General features: G+C 35.1%; 1 pseudogene; it reads left to right on the plus strand.

The window, feature by feature from the left end:
• The first annotated feature begins 5,085 nt into the window (after window positions 1-5,085).
• Window positions 5,086-12,878, plus strand: LOC142616735 (endoglucanase 15-like; annotated as a pseudogene).
• Window positions 12,879-16,274: the final 3,396 nt, after the last annotated feature.

Consider the following 16,274-nt stretch of genomic DNA (forward strand, 5'->3'; position numbering starts at 1 on the left):
ACTTGGAGTGAAGGTGTTTCAAAAGCCGCCAAGACTCATGTTTATTCTGCTCCTCTGGCCAACCATAGAAGCCAATCAATCTCTATGTGGGATTGGTTTCATTGTGGATAAGAGCGTCGATATGGTGAGGTGAATACATTTGGATATGAAAATCCACTTCTTCCTTCCAAAGTAATGCTAGTCCACCACTTCGGCAGACACTTGGTATAACAAACATGCAACGGTATGGTAATTCAGATTGTATCCGCTACATTTCATCCATTGATTGTTTTGTCTCCATTAGAAACAATACCTTGGGAGCTTTTTCCCTCGTAAAAGGAGAGAGAACATTGACTGCACGTTGGTTCCCAAGCCCCTAGTAGTTCCAACTTAAAATATTCATTGCGATTGTCAGGGCTGGTTTGCAGCCTCTGCCATTATACTAGGTTTTGTTTGTGTAATTAAGATAGAAGGAGGCTCCACTCTTTTGCTTTTCTTACAGGTTATTTGCTCATTCCCCTCAGTGTTGTCTATACACTCCACCCAACCTCTCTTTGTTCCCACGTTGATGGCCACCCTAGCTGTATCAGTTGTGTGTATATTGGGCTTGTGGTCCACTCTTGTCCATTTAGCTGCTCTTTCATTGGTCTTGTTTTGTGTACTTTTAATAGTCATGTGCAACCTCACGTGATTGCCCCACTTGTTTATTTGGCACGTGTGGTATGTGTTCTTGGCTAAGATATTGCATAGGAATACTGACAAGAGTTTCAGTTGGGTTTGAAAGTTGTTGTATAGTACAAGATTTTGGTCCCATGTTCCTCATAATTCTAGGTTTGGTGGCCTTGATTGTGTGGTCTGCCGTTTTCTGCATTGAAGAATACAATCCCGAAATTTCAGTTTGCATTGAATTTGGAGTTAATTATTTTTGTACTGGAATTTGTGAGAATATTTTTGTTACTTGATTTGGCGTTATTCTCATTAAATGCCTCTATCTGGCGTGGCACTGATCGGAGTGATGTTTGCGGCATACACTAACTTGCTTGGCCCTTCTTTGGCATTGTTTCCAACCTGGGTGGGCTCCTTATCTACCTTGTCCTGAAGCCACCTCCTGCCACACCAGTATCCTCCCTTATATTATTACTGGTCCTCTGCTATTCACCATATGGTGTTTGTTCCTCGTATCCGACGCTTGGAGCGGTGCAATATCACCTTTCATGGCCGAATTGGCCACACTGGAAGCAGAGCCCAACCAGTCATTCGTGCTTGAAGCCAATCCGAGTTTTACTCCCTTCTAGATTCAGGATTGACCTACTGCGACGGATCGGCTTATTGAGAGGAATATCCACTCTAACTAGGATGAATTAGGCTTACCCAGACTTGAAGGCCTTGGTGTCCACTTTGACCACTCGTCCTACCCCGCTGCCTATTTCTCGTCCAACCTCCTCTGAAAGTAAGTCAAACGGCAAGCCCCAGATTTGGATCCATATCGGAAGGACTGGAAAGGTGACTGAACTCACTGTCATGCCTATTTCCCACCGTTGGAGGGCTAGTATGTGTCCCTCGAAGCTCCAGGGTTTGTTATTCATCACCCACGTTAGTTGGCTTTCGAGTGCAAACTTGAATTGGAACAGACCCTCCCTAACATCGATGATCTTTAGGTCAACCCCCTGCTTTTATACGGACCAAAGAAAACCTTTGGCGGCTTGCTGATTGTAGGTTGGGTAGTGAGAAAGCGACCTATCAAGCTCAATGTACATTCTTCAAGTGTTTTCCCATGTTGAGACCTCCCCACTGTGAACACTTCTTCCTCCTTCTCCATCTGGTTTATCCTTTGAATCCTATCGATGAAGTCTGAATCCATGCTATGTGTACAACTATTATGGTGATAGCACTATATAGGATGTAAGGGGATGTTTTAGGAGTCACTCAAGTGTGAGTGAAAAGAAAAGACTCTCCCTTGGTGAGAAGGAAAGATCACCCTTGGTAATTGTTCTTCAAATCCCTTCGATTTGAAATCCTCAAAAAAAATCCAAACTCAATCTTGGGGAATTTTGGAAAATGTGATTTAGAAGGAGAGTTTATCATAGTCCATCCATGAGCCCAAGAGAAATATTGCAAGTGGGCTTAGAGCACATGCAACACCCATGAGCCCATGAATGACACAAGTGCTAGCCAAATACTTTGTGGGTTTTCGTATGTTTCTTATGCATGCCTAGTCAGTTTTAAAGGGTTTCTGAATACTTTTTCTCATCTATGAAGGATTTGTAGTTACAGCTCAATTTCATGTTTCAAAGTCATTTGGATTGTCATAATCTATGAGAATGTCAACCCCTCCCTCAAGTATTGATGGTGTTTTAACATTTTGTTTGAAGATGACCAAATATGCATTATAGTGTGTGTGTATATATACACTTGGCATTTATAGTATTGTAAAAATAATAAATATTCAAAATAACATTTTTATATTTTTATGTTTAGATGCATTAATTTGTATGTAAATATAATTGATACAAAATTAGAGTGTAATAAAAAATTTGGAAAGACACTTGGCATAAAATTTAAGTGTAATTAAAAGGATACTTAGCATGAAATTATGAGAATGTCAACCCCTCCCTCAAGTATTGATGGTGTTTTAACATTTTGGTTTGAAGATGAGCATATATGCATTATAGGATATATATATATATATATATATATATATATATATATATATATATATATATATATATATATATATATATATATATATATACACACACTTGACATTTATAATATTGTAAAAATAATAAATATTCAAAATAGCGTTTTTATATTTTTATGTTTAGATGCATTAATTTGTATGTAAATATAATTGATACAAAATTATAGTGTAATAAAAAAATTGAAAGGACACTTGGCATGAAATTTAAGAGTAATTAAAAGGATACTTAGCAAAAAATTATGAGAATGTCAACCCTCCCTCAAGTATTGATGATGTTTTAACATTTTGGTTTGAAGATGACCAAATATGCATTATAGGATATATATATATATATATATACACACACACACTTGGCATTTATGATATTGTAAAAATAAATAAATATTCAAAATAGCGTTTTTATATTTTTATGTCTAGATGCATTAATTTGAATATAAATATAATTGATAAAAAATTAGTGTAATGAAAAATTTGGAAGGACACTTGGCATGAAATTTAAGTGTAATTAAAAGGATACTTAGCACGAAATTGGAAAGCAGGTAAAATCTAATTTTTGAATTTTTTGTTTTGTTTTGCAGTCTAATTCAGATTCTTGATCGGTTTTTTACTTTAATATATTATTATATATGATTGCTGAGTTGGATATAAAATTTTATAGTTGACATGCATGCTTTATTGTAGTTGAGCCACTTTTTACACATTTATTGAGTTACGTATTCATATATTGCATGTGAGATGTGCTTCAACAAAACACATTTTACTTTATCTTACACAAAGCCTAAATTGGAATGTTCTTAATTCCAATTAAAAAATTTATATTTTTAAAAATAACTTGACGGGGTGTAGAAATTAAAGAAGTATAATGCCCCATTGCCCCTGAATGTATGATATCTCTATAAAGACCAGTTATGATTTATGAAAGGCCTATGCTATTATCTTCTAGGCATTGTTTATTCATATAATTATTTTCACATAAGAGCAATGTCTTCTAGCAATATCTTTGGTTTGGTTAGCCTCATAAGTCATAGCCTGTGTACCTTTTTATTGGTTATTCATGGAGTTGCTTCATTAGAGTATGGGGAAGCTCTGACCAACTCTTTGTTATTTTATGATGGCTAACGTTCAGGAAATTTGCCATCTAACCAGAGAGTTCAATGGCATGCAAATTATACTCTAATTCTGCCAACAAAATAGGAGCATAATTGAAAATTTATTCGACACAAATACACATATAAATAATATGTCTAAGTAATGAGTGATAGACTGTATACATTCCTAATATTATAAAAATATTAAATTCATAATAATTTTTTTTATTTTCTAAATTTAGATGCATTAATTTGTATTTAATATAATTGATACAAAATTATAGTATAATTGAAAATTTGGAAGAACATTTGACATAAAATTTGTGAGTAATTACAAGAACAAATACACTTGGCAGAAAATTGGAGTGCAAAATAATCTACTTTGAATTTTTTTAGCAAGGTAATTTAGAATCTTGATTAGGCATCTACTTTAATATGTTATATATGATTGTTAAATTGGATTTAAATTGTTTGATTGGCATGCTTTATTTTAATTGAGTCACCTCTTACACAATTATTAAATTGAATATTCACATATTGGTTATGACATACTCCCAAAAAAATACATCTTACTTTAATTTATCTCAATCCACAATGCCTAAGTTGGAATCTTTCTTAAATATTTTCCAAAATGTTAGAACTTAATGGCCTATTGCAGAGAAATTATTAGGTCCATCAGGAGGACTGCTGACTTGATCCTCCTTGATCTCCTAACCAATAAATGCTATTATTTATGAAAATGTGACATCGTCTGATAATTTTTATTTTTTATTCCTTATGTTGATTAGGAAACTCACACATACATTTGCATAGATAATACCATTTCATTGGTCAGGGAAGACCACATCAGCAGTCCTCCCGATGTAAATAATAATTTCTCTCCATTGCCCCATAATATATGATTACTCTATAAATACCAGCTATGGTTTATTTATTATGAAAAACCTGTGTTATTATCTTCTAGGCATTATTCATTCATATTATTTTCACACAAGACAAATGCAGTTTTGGTGTTGGCGTGTGATTGTATTCCCTTATCTTATTTCCATTCCTCTATATATATATATGTGTGTGTGTGTGTGTGTGTCTCTCAAAAAAAAAAAAACAGATACTCAGTGTTGTTGAGTCGTCCCACATCGGTAAGGTGTGATATTGAGAAAGGGTTTATCACTTGTTCCGCGACACTAACTGCTGGCATGTAGTTTTGGTGTTGGCATGTAAGTGTATTGCCTTATCTCATCCCTCTTTCCTTATATATGTGTGTGTGTGTGTTTCTAAAAAAAAAGAAAAAAAGAAATGTTTTTTCACACAAGAGCAATGCTTTCTAGCATTATCTTTGGTTTGGTTAGCCTGTGTTTCTTTTTATTGGTTCATGGTGATGGATTTACTTCAATAAATTATGGGGAAGCTCTGAACAAGTCTTTGTTATATTATGAGGCTCAACGTTCAGGGAAATTGCCACTTCACCAAAGAGTGCAATGGCGTGGATATTCTGCAGTTTCAGATGGTAGTGAAGCTGGAGTAAGATAATCTTGACTTCATTTTTCCACACACACACACACACACATATATATATTCCCCGTTTTTGGTGGAAAACTATGATCCTATCTTACTGGTTTTATATTATTTAAATATCATATTGAGATTTTTAAAAGCATACACATTTCTCAAACTCTGTATGGTTTTCATTCTAACCATAGAAAATAAAGTGATAGAAAAAAAAGGAACGATAAAACTTAAAAATAATTTCTCATTGTTTCTTCTATCAATGAAATAGAGAGAAAAAAAGAAGTAGAAAATATAACTTTGGTACATTTGACTTCTTACTCATGAACCTCTTATTCTCATAGAAATCATAATCAAACTGAGTTTTGAACCGTCAAAGGAGTGATAGGATTCACTAATTCAACCACTGGATTAATTATTCATTTATATATATACACACACACATTAAAGAATCACATAAAAAATAGAAACTAAAAAAACAGAGACGATGTTCAATTTGAGCGTAAATATGCAAGCATACCAATGTTGAAATTAATAGAATATTATTACTTAAAAAATTAATTCAAATATAGAATTTAATGTTTTATATATCAAAAAATGACTAAGAATAGGAATACACTTGAATTCATCTTTTAATTACTTATTTCAAGTTTAAACGCAAAAAACTTAAAAAATCCATAAATAAAAAGAAACAAAAGAAAATATGATTATTTGATCAAAATAATATAATGTTATAAAACCAAATGTTTTGAAAAATTTTGCAACTCGATATTTTTTCTTAAAAAATGTCATTTTTTTTATTATGGTTTATTCAAGTTTTTTGCAAATCATACCAAATTGTAAATTTATATGATTTATCGGTTTAACAGCTCAACTGCCATCCATTTGGTAAGGTTATGATAACTATGCCTCATTTGCTTTGAAATAAAGAATATTTTTTTCATTGTGAACATATTTTGTTTTCACCAATTTGTACATACCTGGTTTTTTAAAGCTGGTTGTATTAATTTATTTACACATTATAATGACAAAATATTTTTCTCTGCAATTTTCCATTTTTAAATTAAATAATTAATTTCACTATTTCTAACCAAAGTTTGTAGTACGTACGTATATGTGATAGAATTCAAATGTGAAGGGAAAATGTAGAATAATAATTAATATCACGGTAGTTTATCACCCGAGAAACAAAATCTTCATTAGGAAATGGATAATACTTAATACTTAATACAGATTAATGATTATTCTTGTTCTTATCGCTTATGCCTAAAATTTCAAAAAAAAAAAAAAATTTAGAAAAAAAAAATGGTGGGTACATGGGTTCAACTTTTTCTTAATTTCATTTCCTTTTTTCCAACAATAATTTTTAAAAAAAAAAAAAATTGATATGATAATAATAGAGTAATCCCAACGTGGCACACCTCAATTTGTGAACATGTACATGTTAACCATATTTGTTATATAGTTAAATTAAGCGAATATTCTATATATGTTTCAATTGAGTACATGAATGGTTCTATATATTATTTCACACACAACAGGTTGATCTTGAGGGAGGATATATTACGATGCTGGGGATAACGTGAAGTTTGGTTTCCCTCTTGCATTCACAATAACAATGCTTTCATGGAGCACAATAGAGTTCCAAGCTCAACTGAAGGACAATAATCAGCTTACATATGCACTGGAAGCTATCCAATGGGGCACAGATTACTTGATCAAAGCCCATCCTGAGCCACACGTTCTGTATGGTCAAGTCGGCGATGGTGATTCTGATCATGCATGTTGGCAAAGACCAGAAGACATGACCACTTCACGTCCAGCTTATACAAATCGATGAGGACAATCCAGGAGCTGATCTTGCTGCTGAAACTGCTGCTGCTTTTGCTGCAGCTTCTTTGGCTTTCAAGTCAACAAACGAAACATACGCATCCCTACTATTAACCCATGCAAAACAGGTTTATTTCCTCTTGTCATCATCATCGTCATCACTATTTATTATTGTTATCGTTATGATTAAGTGATTAAATTCTTGTTTTTTTAATTGCTTAAAATTTAAGGATAATTGATAATTTAATGTGTCTTAGAAAATGTGTTTCTAGGTTAAACATTGGATCTACATGTGAAAGAAAGTATTAGAATAATAACTTTCATTAAAAAAAAATCTAAAATCCCATATGTTGAATCTAACTTATTTGGGATTAGCTTAAACTCACATGAGTAAAAAGATTGTTCAATTAAATGACTAAATTCATCATTTCTTAACAATTTAGGTTATTGAGACAATCGGTAATTTAATATTAAAGCAGGAGACAATTCTAAGTTCGATCAACCTCTCATTTAAAATGTTAAAAATCTCATATGTTGGGTCCATTATTGAAATGAGAGTTTGAACCCACATGTGAAGGGGTGTGTTAGGAATTATAGTTAAATTATTAAATTCATCATTTTTTAACTACTTAAACTTTTAGAACAATCAATAATTTAACAATGACATATATATGGTAGCTCTTTGAATTTGCAAGCGATCACGACGGCCTGTACCAAAATAGCATTACTAAAGCAGCGAAATTCTATCATAGTAGCGGATATGAGGTATGTACTTAGTGTAAAGGAATTTAATTTGTAGATTGTAGAATAGTTTAGAATGCAATTGATTTAAACTTCAATATTTGATTCCCAAAAGTATAAGAGAGTTGAATTTTTGTATCGAGTAATGCTATGCACAAATACAACATTTTTTTACAATAATTGAGTTGATAAATTTTTATTAGTTTTTATTTGTACTCACCACTTGTGAGGACACAATTTTCAGACCAAGCCCAAAATGTAAGGGATCTTGGTCTAGTGAACCCAATACAATAAATTTGTAGAGAGTGGGTCAAAGAGCTAGGCTTTAGTGCTTGGATAACAGTTAATATGGTTTTGAATGATGAGCCAATAAGAATTGAACCTGGTTTGGGGAGAAAGTTGGTTCTCGGCACAGTCCGAGGAGCTCTGTTCTAGCATATATTGGATGACCATGGTTATAGGAGTTGTTGAGATCCCTCCAGTGCTTTCTCTTTTTCTTTCTCTTCTCCCCCATTCTCTGAGATCTCTATCTTTATTTACATTATATCTTTCCCTTCATCCTTACCCTACACGTGGACCACATGTGGACAGTTTATGGTTGTCCCATCAGCCTCCTCTAAAAGTCTTCTGGGGTAGCTATAAGGTTACTATAACACTGTTCAGAGGTTACTTCCTCATTAATGCGGTGGTAGCAGTTTTCCCTTAGATATTTTTGAGTTCTTGTCCCTCTTGTACGTTCATAATGCTCGTTACTATCATTAGAACTTCCTGGAAGGTCATCCTTGATCATTAGGATCTATACTAGATTTACGTTTGGCTTTATCCGAGGAGATAGTACTCCTCGGACTTGGACCACCCATGCTTCTCAGCCAAACCCACATGCTCTCGACCAAAACCACATGCTCTCGGCCAAATCCCAAAATCCATGACCCCACAATAGCCCCTCAAAACTCCGGTTTTCTCCTCACATCCAAGGAGAAAAGTGGGGTTTTGAATTCTTAAGAGTTGATTCTGCTTTGATCCTTTGATTTACACTTGTGGGAGTGTCGTTTCAAGCGCCCCATATTTATACTGTGAATTGCTCCTTTCAGAGCTACCAATCTGAGGATTTGGTTATAATCTTGGGTCTGTCTTGACATTTAGTGGGAAACAAATAGATGTTGTGGAATGATAATCCTCCAAAGTATGTGGTCCGAGGACCGAGACATGATCAAGTTTATAGTTTAAATGCCTTGAAGAGAGATGTCATGAAGTGTTAACTTTTTCACATCATCTGGTCCGAGGACCAAGGCATGATCGAGTTATAGTTTAAACATTTTGAAGAGAGAATGTCATGAAGTGTTAACTTTCTCACATCATCTGGTCTGAGGACCGAGGCATGATGGAGTTATAGTTTAAACACTTTGTAGAGAGAATGTCATGATGTGTTAACTTTCTCACATCATCTGGTCCGAGGACCGAGGCATGATTGAGTTATAGTTTAAACACTTTGAAGAGAGAATGTCATGATGTGTTAATTTCCCCAAAGCAGGAGGTCCAAGGACCCGGCATAGCTAAGGTTCTGTTTAACCACTTCAAAAGATGCCAGTGTGTGTTAATTTCCCCAAAGTAGGAGGTCCGAGGACTCGACATAACTAAGGTTCTATTTAACCACTTCTAAAGATGCCAGTGTGTGTTAATTTCCCCAAAGCAGGAGGTCGGAGGACCCGGCATAGCTAAGGTTCTGTTTAACCACTTCAAAAGATGTCAGTGTGTGTTAATTTCCCCAAAGTAGGAGGTTCGAGGACCCGGCATAGCTAAGGTTCTGTTTAACCACTTCAAAAGATATCAGTGTGTGTTAATTTCCCCAAAGCAGGAGGTCCGAGGACCCGACATAGCTAAGGTTCTATTTAATCACTTCAAAAGATGTCAGTGTGTGTTAATTTCCCCAAAGCAGGAGGTCGGAGGACCCGGCATAGCTAAGGTTCTGTTTAACCACTTTAAAAGATGTCAGTGTGTGTTAATTTCCCCAAAGCAGGAGGTCGGAGGACCCGGCATAGCTAAGGTTCTGTTTAACCACTTTAAAAGATTAGAAGATGTCAATATATACCTTCAAGAACTAGCCCCGCCACAAAGCCCCTTTGAATTGCTCATATGTTGCTGCCACTTCCTCTAATGGAGGTTCAGTGAACTCGGCCACCAAATTCGCGAGGACCTAGCCCCTGTCAGAGGTACGAGGCATGTACTTGATGTCAAAAGCCCCCAGAACTGTGCCCCATTCAGCAATCCTCCCCGTATAATCCGCACTTTGTAGTATAGACCTGAACGTAAGCTAAGTTAGGACAACAACTGTGTGCCACATGTAGTGACTTGCTCACATAGCAAACTGGCCACCATAATGGCTTTCCCCAAGGACTCTTACTGATGGGGGGTTTAATTGTATCATATCTAACCGTTGCACTCACTATCACACAAGCTCTTCCCACAGATGGCGCCAATTGTGGGGACACAATTTTCAGACCAAGCCCAAAATGTAAGGGATCTTGGTCCAGTGAATCCAGTATAATAAATTTGTAGAGAGTGGGTCAAAGAGCTAGGCTTTAGTGCTTGGATAACAGTTAATATGGTTTTGAATGATGAGCTAACAAGAATTGAACCCGGTTTGGCGAGAAAGTTGGTTCTCGGCATAGTTCGAGGAGCTCTGTTCTAGCATATATTGGATAACCATGGTTACAAGAGTTGTTGAGATACCTCCAGTGCTTTCTCTTTTTCTTTCTCTTCTCCCCCATTCTCTGAGATTTCTACCCTTATTTACATTACATCTCTCCCTTCATCCTTACCCTACACGTGGACCACATGTGGACAGTTGATGGTTGTCCCATCAGCCCCCTCTAAAAGTCTTCTGGGGTGGTTGTAAGGCTGCCATAATACTGTTCAAAGGTTACTTCCTCATTAATGCGGTGATAGCAATTTTTCCTTAGATATTTTTGAGTCTTTATCCCTTTTGAACGTTCATAATGCTCGTTGCTATCATTAGAACTTCCTGGAAGGTCATCTTTGATCATTAGGATCTATACCAGATTTGTGTTTGACTTTATCCGAGGAGATAGTACTCCTCGGACTCGGACCACCCATGCTTCTCGGCCAAACCCACATGCTCTCGGCCAAATCCCAAAATCCATGACCCCACACCACTAATATTATTCTTTTTTATTTACTTACTAAAAACTAGCCACGACATTCTGTGAAATTTTTTTTGTAACTCTGCCTATTCTTTTTGTCTATGAACTAAACCATGCATGCCTGTCTAACAGGATGAAGTGTTATGGGCTTCTGTATGGCTTTTTCTCGCCACTGGTGAGGAATCTTACAAGTACCTTGGTGCACAGGTCCTAGTTTCAAAGGTAATTTCCTTCCGAATTAGCAAATGGGAAGGGAAACTAAAGATAAACAAAAAGTACTTGCATACTTTAGTACTATTGCATACACAAAATGATATCAATTTAGCAAGACAGTGCAATGTTTGATTGGATAAAGGACAATATATTATCAGTGATATATATTGTTCATAACCACCATATATCTCATATATTAATTCTCATGTTACTTGAATATCAGGGTTAAGAGCATTTGCATCAATATTTGTATAATAGGAATGGTTCTACATTTTAGCTAATTAATTTCAAAATTTGCTAACATCAGACCATACTAAATTGTGTAAAAATACATTGTTGCCATAGTAATCGTGTAAATTTATAATATTTATTTTGCATTTAATTATTTTATTCTTTTTGTACGTATTTCAAAGACGAAGGAAGAGAGTGAATGGTTGTTGTTGTGTGTGAAGAAATAAAAACAATTAAAAAAAAACCAAGTAAAATTGATATTTTAATGAAATGCAGTGTAAAATAAATAATTTGATTTAAGGTATTTTGAAAAATGAGTATATAAAATAGAAAAAATAAGTTCTTTTTGAAATTATATATAAAAAAAATACAAATTTTTTGCACAAGTTGATGGGAAAGGTCTAATATGGGGAATGTATTTAATTTGTGTTTTATAGCTTATTTTCGAGGGGTCCTTAGATCAAGACATATATGGCCATTTCAAGATCGATGGAGAGCAGTTCATATGCAACTGCCTTCAAAAAGGAAAGAATAATGTTATCAAGACACCTGGGGGCTTGCTATGGTTTCTATCATACGACCTTCAATATGTAACCACTGTCACATTCATTGCGACAACATATTCTGAGTATCTGACCACGTTCTCAACTACATTTGATTGTCCTGATGGCACAATTCAGCCCAATGACCTACTTGCATTTACCAAATCACAGGTATTACAATTTGGGATAGGATTCCCTCCAATTTTCTATAATTTTTATTTAGATGTATGACTAGTATTCAAAAATTAAATAAATGTCACGTGTTGCACATTGGATTAAAAATGTGAGGGAATAGGAGAATCCAATTGGAGGGAATCCTTTTTTTTATAGCTTTCTCATGATCAAATGCAGAAAATGTTATTTTATGCTGGTTATTATCCGTTTATTTGTGTTAGAACCCCTTTCTTTCTTGTCTGTGTGTATGTGTATGTGTTTATTTCTCAAAAAAAAAAAAAAATGTACACTACTTAAAAACTTTTTTTTTTTTTTGAGGGAATGTATAGTAGTACTACTTACTGATTAGTGGCTTTTGGTGCATTGATTGTGTCACTATTAGGTGGATTATATCTTGGGTTCAAACCCAAGAAGCACGAGCTACATGGTAGGATTTGGGTCAACTTATCCGAATCAAGTTCATCATAGAGGAGTTTCCATTGTGTCCATCAAAGTAAATCCTGCACCTGTGTCATGCCAACGAGGCTATGACTTGTATTTCAACAAGGATGCAGCCAACCCAAACGTGTTGGATGGTGCAGTGGTTAGAGGCCCCGATGAGAATGATAACTACTCCGACTTAAGATCTAACTACGAACAGGCTGAACCAACCACTGTTACTCCCGCACCACTAGTTGGTGTTCTAGCTAAGTTAGCCTTAAGTTTCCAATAATATTATAGGGCTGGCTTTAATTATATAATTTTTATTATTTGATCAACGAATGCTTGATAGGAGTATTAGTTGCTGATAGTTGATGTTATGCATATTGCAAATTGGTCTGCAGCTTGCACCCTGTTTGTAATAATAAATGATGTTTGATATAATAAATTTTTAGCTCATTCACGTGAAAGCTCAATTAGTGTGTAAAACACTAATGAATGTTTAGACCCTAAATTTCAAATAAACCTACACAAGCTTATACTCAATCAAAATATGTGCGGAATGATAAGTACAAGCTATACCCAAATAAATAAACAACTCTACACCATAATTAATCACAACACAGTAGCAATTAAAAGGTACGAGCAAGGGTTAGAGAGATGCAAACACAAAGATAACATCGGTGTGTGTTATTGAAGAGAAAACTGAAGAACTCGGCGAAAAACCTCTCTGCCGCCCTCCAAGCTGTAACATGATCCACTAGAGAATAAAGTTGGGATACACAAATGGCAATAGACCCTCCAAGCCTAATCTATCCAATGCACCTAAGCCCTCTAAACTCTTGCTCCAACAAGGTTAAGTCTAACTCTGTCTTCTCTAACTTATCGGATCCCGCAATAAGTCTATATTGCATCCGCCATCCTTGGCATCTTCTAATACTTCTCAAAGCTCCAAAACACTCTCAACACTTTGAATGTGTTGGGTTTTGTGGAGCCTAGTTATGTTTAATTCGGTTGACGACCCGACTCGATCCGGATAATGTTGCGTGGTTTTTTTAATGGGAGATTTTCTGAGGCTTAGTCCATAGAAAATTTTTTGGCCCGTTTTGTAGCCCATTGTGAATCATGTGCGTAGGATGTAGAAAACGTTGTTTTGTGATTAGGGTTTGTTGTTGTCATTTTTAGAGAGAAAAAGGACTGTAGCCGCACTTTGTATTTTTCCCTGATAATAGTGAAATCCTTGCAACTCCGTGAACGTAGGCAAATTGCCGAACAACATAAATACTGTCTTGTGCGTGTGATTATTTTTCTTTGGCGTGTGTTTTTCTCTATATTTTGTTTCTCACAAGTTGGGAATTTCATGGTAATTCCCTACAGAATGGGTGTGGGTAGTGTTTGGGTATGAATCTCCTCTCAATGGGTATAACAATGAGAGAGGGAAGGAGAAGAGACTACAAAAATTTCTCTCTAAGAATGAGTCTCTTTAATGAGGTGGGTGTGTTGTAGAAACCCCTCTTAGGTTTTTCTCTCAATAGGCTCCTTTACATTTCGTGGGTATAAGGGTATTTATAGTAGGGTATGAGAAGGAATGTGAAAAATCATTTTTTTGCATAACAGGGTATTTTGGTCACTCACTCTCGCGACTGGAAGGAGTTGCGAGTTTGAGTCGCGAGATAACTGTTAGGTCAGACTGTAATATTTGTCCTGTAATGCTTCAGCTGTCGTGACCTTTCAAGTTCCTGCATGCTTCACACGTGTGCTAGATTCTGGTGGGTGGCTAGTCGGGAGTCAGTCGCGAGCTCCGGTCGCGAGTTGCCTCTTTGATGCACACTCTTGATCAATTCTTCACACTCTCTCACACACAACCCTTACATAATTCTCACCTAAAAATAAGGTATCTAATTGCTGAATTACAAGCAAATTTAATTTGGCGCGGAATAAAGCCAACAAATGGTATTGTGGTTAATCTAGGATTAAAATTTATTATGATTCTCACCACTTCCCCCCCCCCCCCCCCTTTTTTTTATTTTTTTATGATGCACTCCCCTTCAAATTTGAAGTTCATCCTCTCTCTCTCATAATTTTAACACATTACTATCAATCATAGCGTACACTATAAAGGGCATTGATTCTCTCACACGTTTTATTACATCGTCCATGTATATTGCTTATTTCACCTTTTAAATGAACATAAATTTTTTAATAAAAAAAATTGAACATTGCATGTGAATTATATATGGACATTAAGTTTATGAAATGTACATTGCTTGTGAATTATAGTGTATTACCGCACTATAATACACTTCATTATGGCCCACTTTTGGTAAAGCGGCCCAAGCGAAAGAAAAAGCCCCATACCACAAGCAATCAATCAAAAGAATACCAAGTCCATTGTGATTGGTTTGGATAAATGAATTTAAAGAGAGGAATTTGGATTTCAATCTTTCATTTAAATGACTTCAATAGGGTATAAAACCACAAAATTTTGAAATTTATAATGGTAATTGAATTTTATTATGACCTTGATTTCAAATGACTATCTATACAATGTTATCTTATATTCATCATGTCACAATAGTTTTATTTATTTATTATTATTTATTAAAATCTCCAAAGTTCTTATCATCATGTGCTGTTAAACTTATATCAAGCAATTTATATTGGTAATTGTTCACTACAAAAAATTAGGACTTTAGCCGCATTTAAAAAACGCAGCTGTAGCCTATAGTTGCGTTTTATATAGTCGCGCTTTCACACATGGCCAATACTGTGCGACTATAGGTCCAACAGGTCTATAGCTGCGTTTATTTTAAATGCGGCTAAAGGTTGAGTACTATAGTTGCGTTTTCCTTTTTTAAAACGCGGCTATAGACCCTGTTTGTGTTGCGTTTAGAACCTGCGACTGTAGGTAATGTTTTGGCCGCATTTAATACACAATTATGTCACAACGATTATCATGTTTTCTAAGTACTCTACATATAGTATCTAAAACAACAGAAATTGAAGAGAGAGAGAGATGCACCAAAACAAAGGAAAGAAAATAAACAATAATCATAAGAAGAAAAAAACACAACAGAGGTGGCATCATTCACCACTCCCTCACCGAATAAAATACTGTAAAGTAAGGGCATTTCATCTTGATTGAGAACCATTAACATGAGAAAAAAATCATGCATTAATGGAACATGTGAATTTCCATGTATAATATTCATGTAAGCATGAAAATCGTGTACCTGCAGTGTGAAAACTGAGTCAGTTGTTGACAGTATAGCACCAACAACTGCACAAAAAGGATGCACAAATGATCAGTATTAAAGGATGACTATCAATGACTGTATGAACAAAATGATTGAACAATAGTTATTAGTCGCCTAGGTAATCTTGATCACCCCTCGCCTTTATACACTAAGTTTTGAATAAACTTTTATGTTACTTAGCCAAAAAATAAATAGATGTTTTTGTATGACAGGAAGTTCTCAAATAAATCAGATAAAGTGAAACTCATAACCAAGTAATATGAAGGTTAAATTCGCTAATATTACAGACTGAATCTTATTGGCAAAGGGAAACACAAAAACTAGAAGTGTGCCGAAACAACCAAAAAAAAGGTCACCGAAAGAAAAACAAAGAGGCTCGCAATTGAGAAAAAACTATCTGCTTCGGGAAATTGTCTACCACTGTACCATGT

This window comes from Castanea sativa, chromosome 11, assembly GCF_040712315.1.
Source record: "Castanea sativa cultivar Marrone di Chiusa Pesio chromosome 11, ASM4071231v1".
Lineage (NCBI taxonomy): Eukaryota > Viridiplantae > Streptophyta > Magnoliopsida > Fagales > Fagaceae > Castanea > Castanea sativa.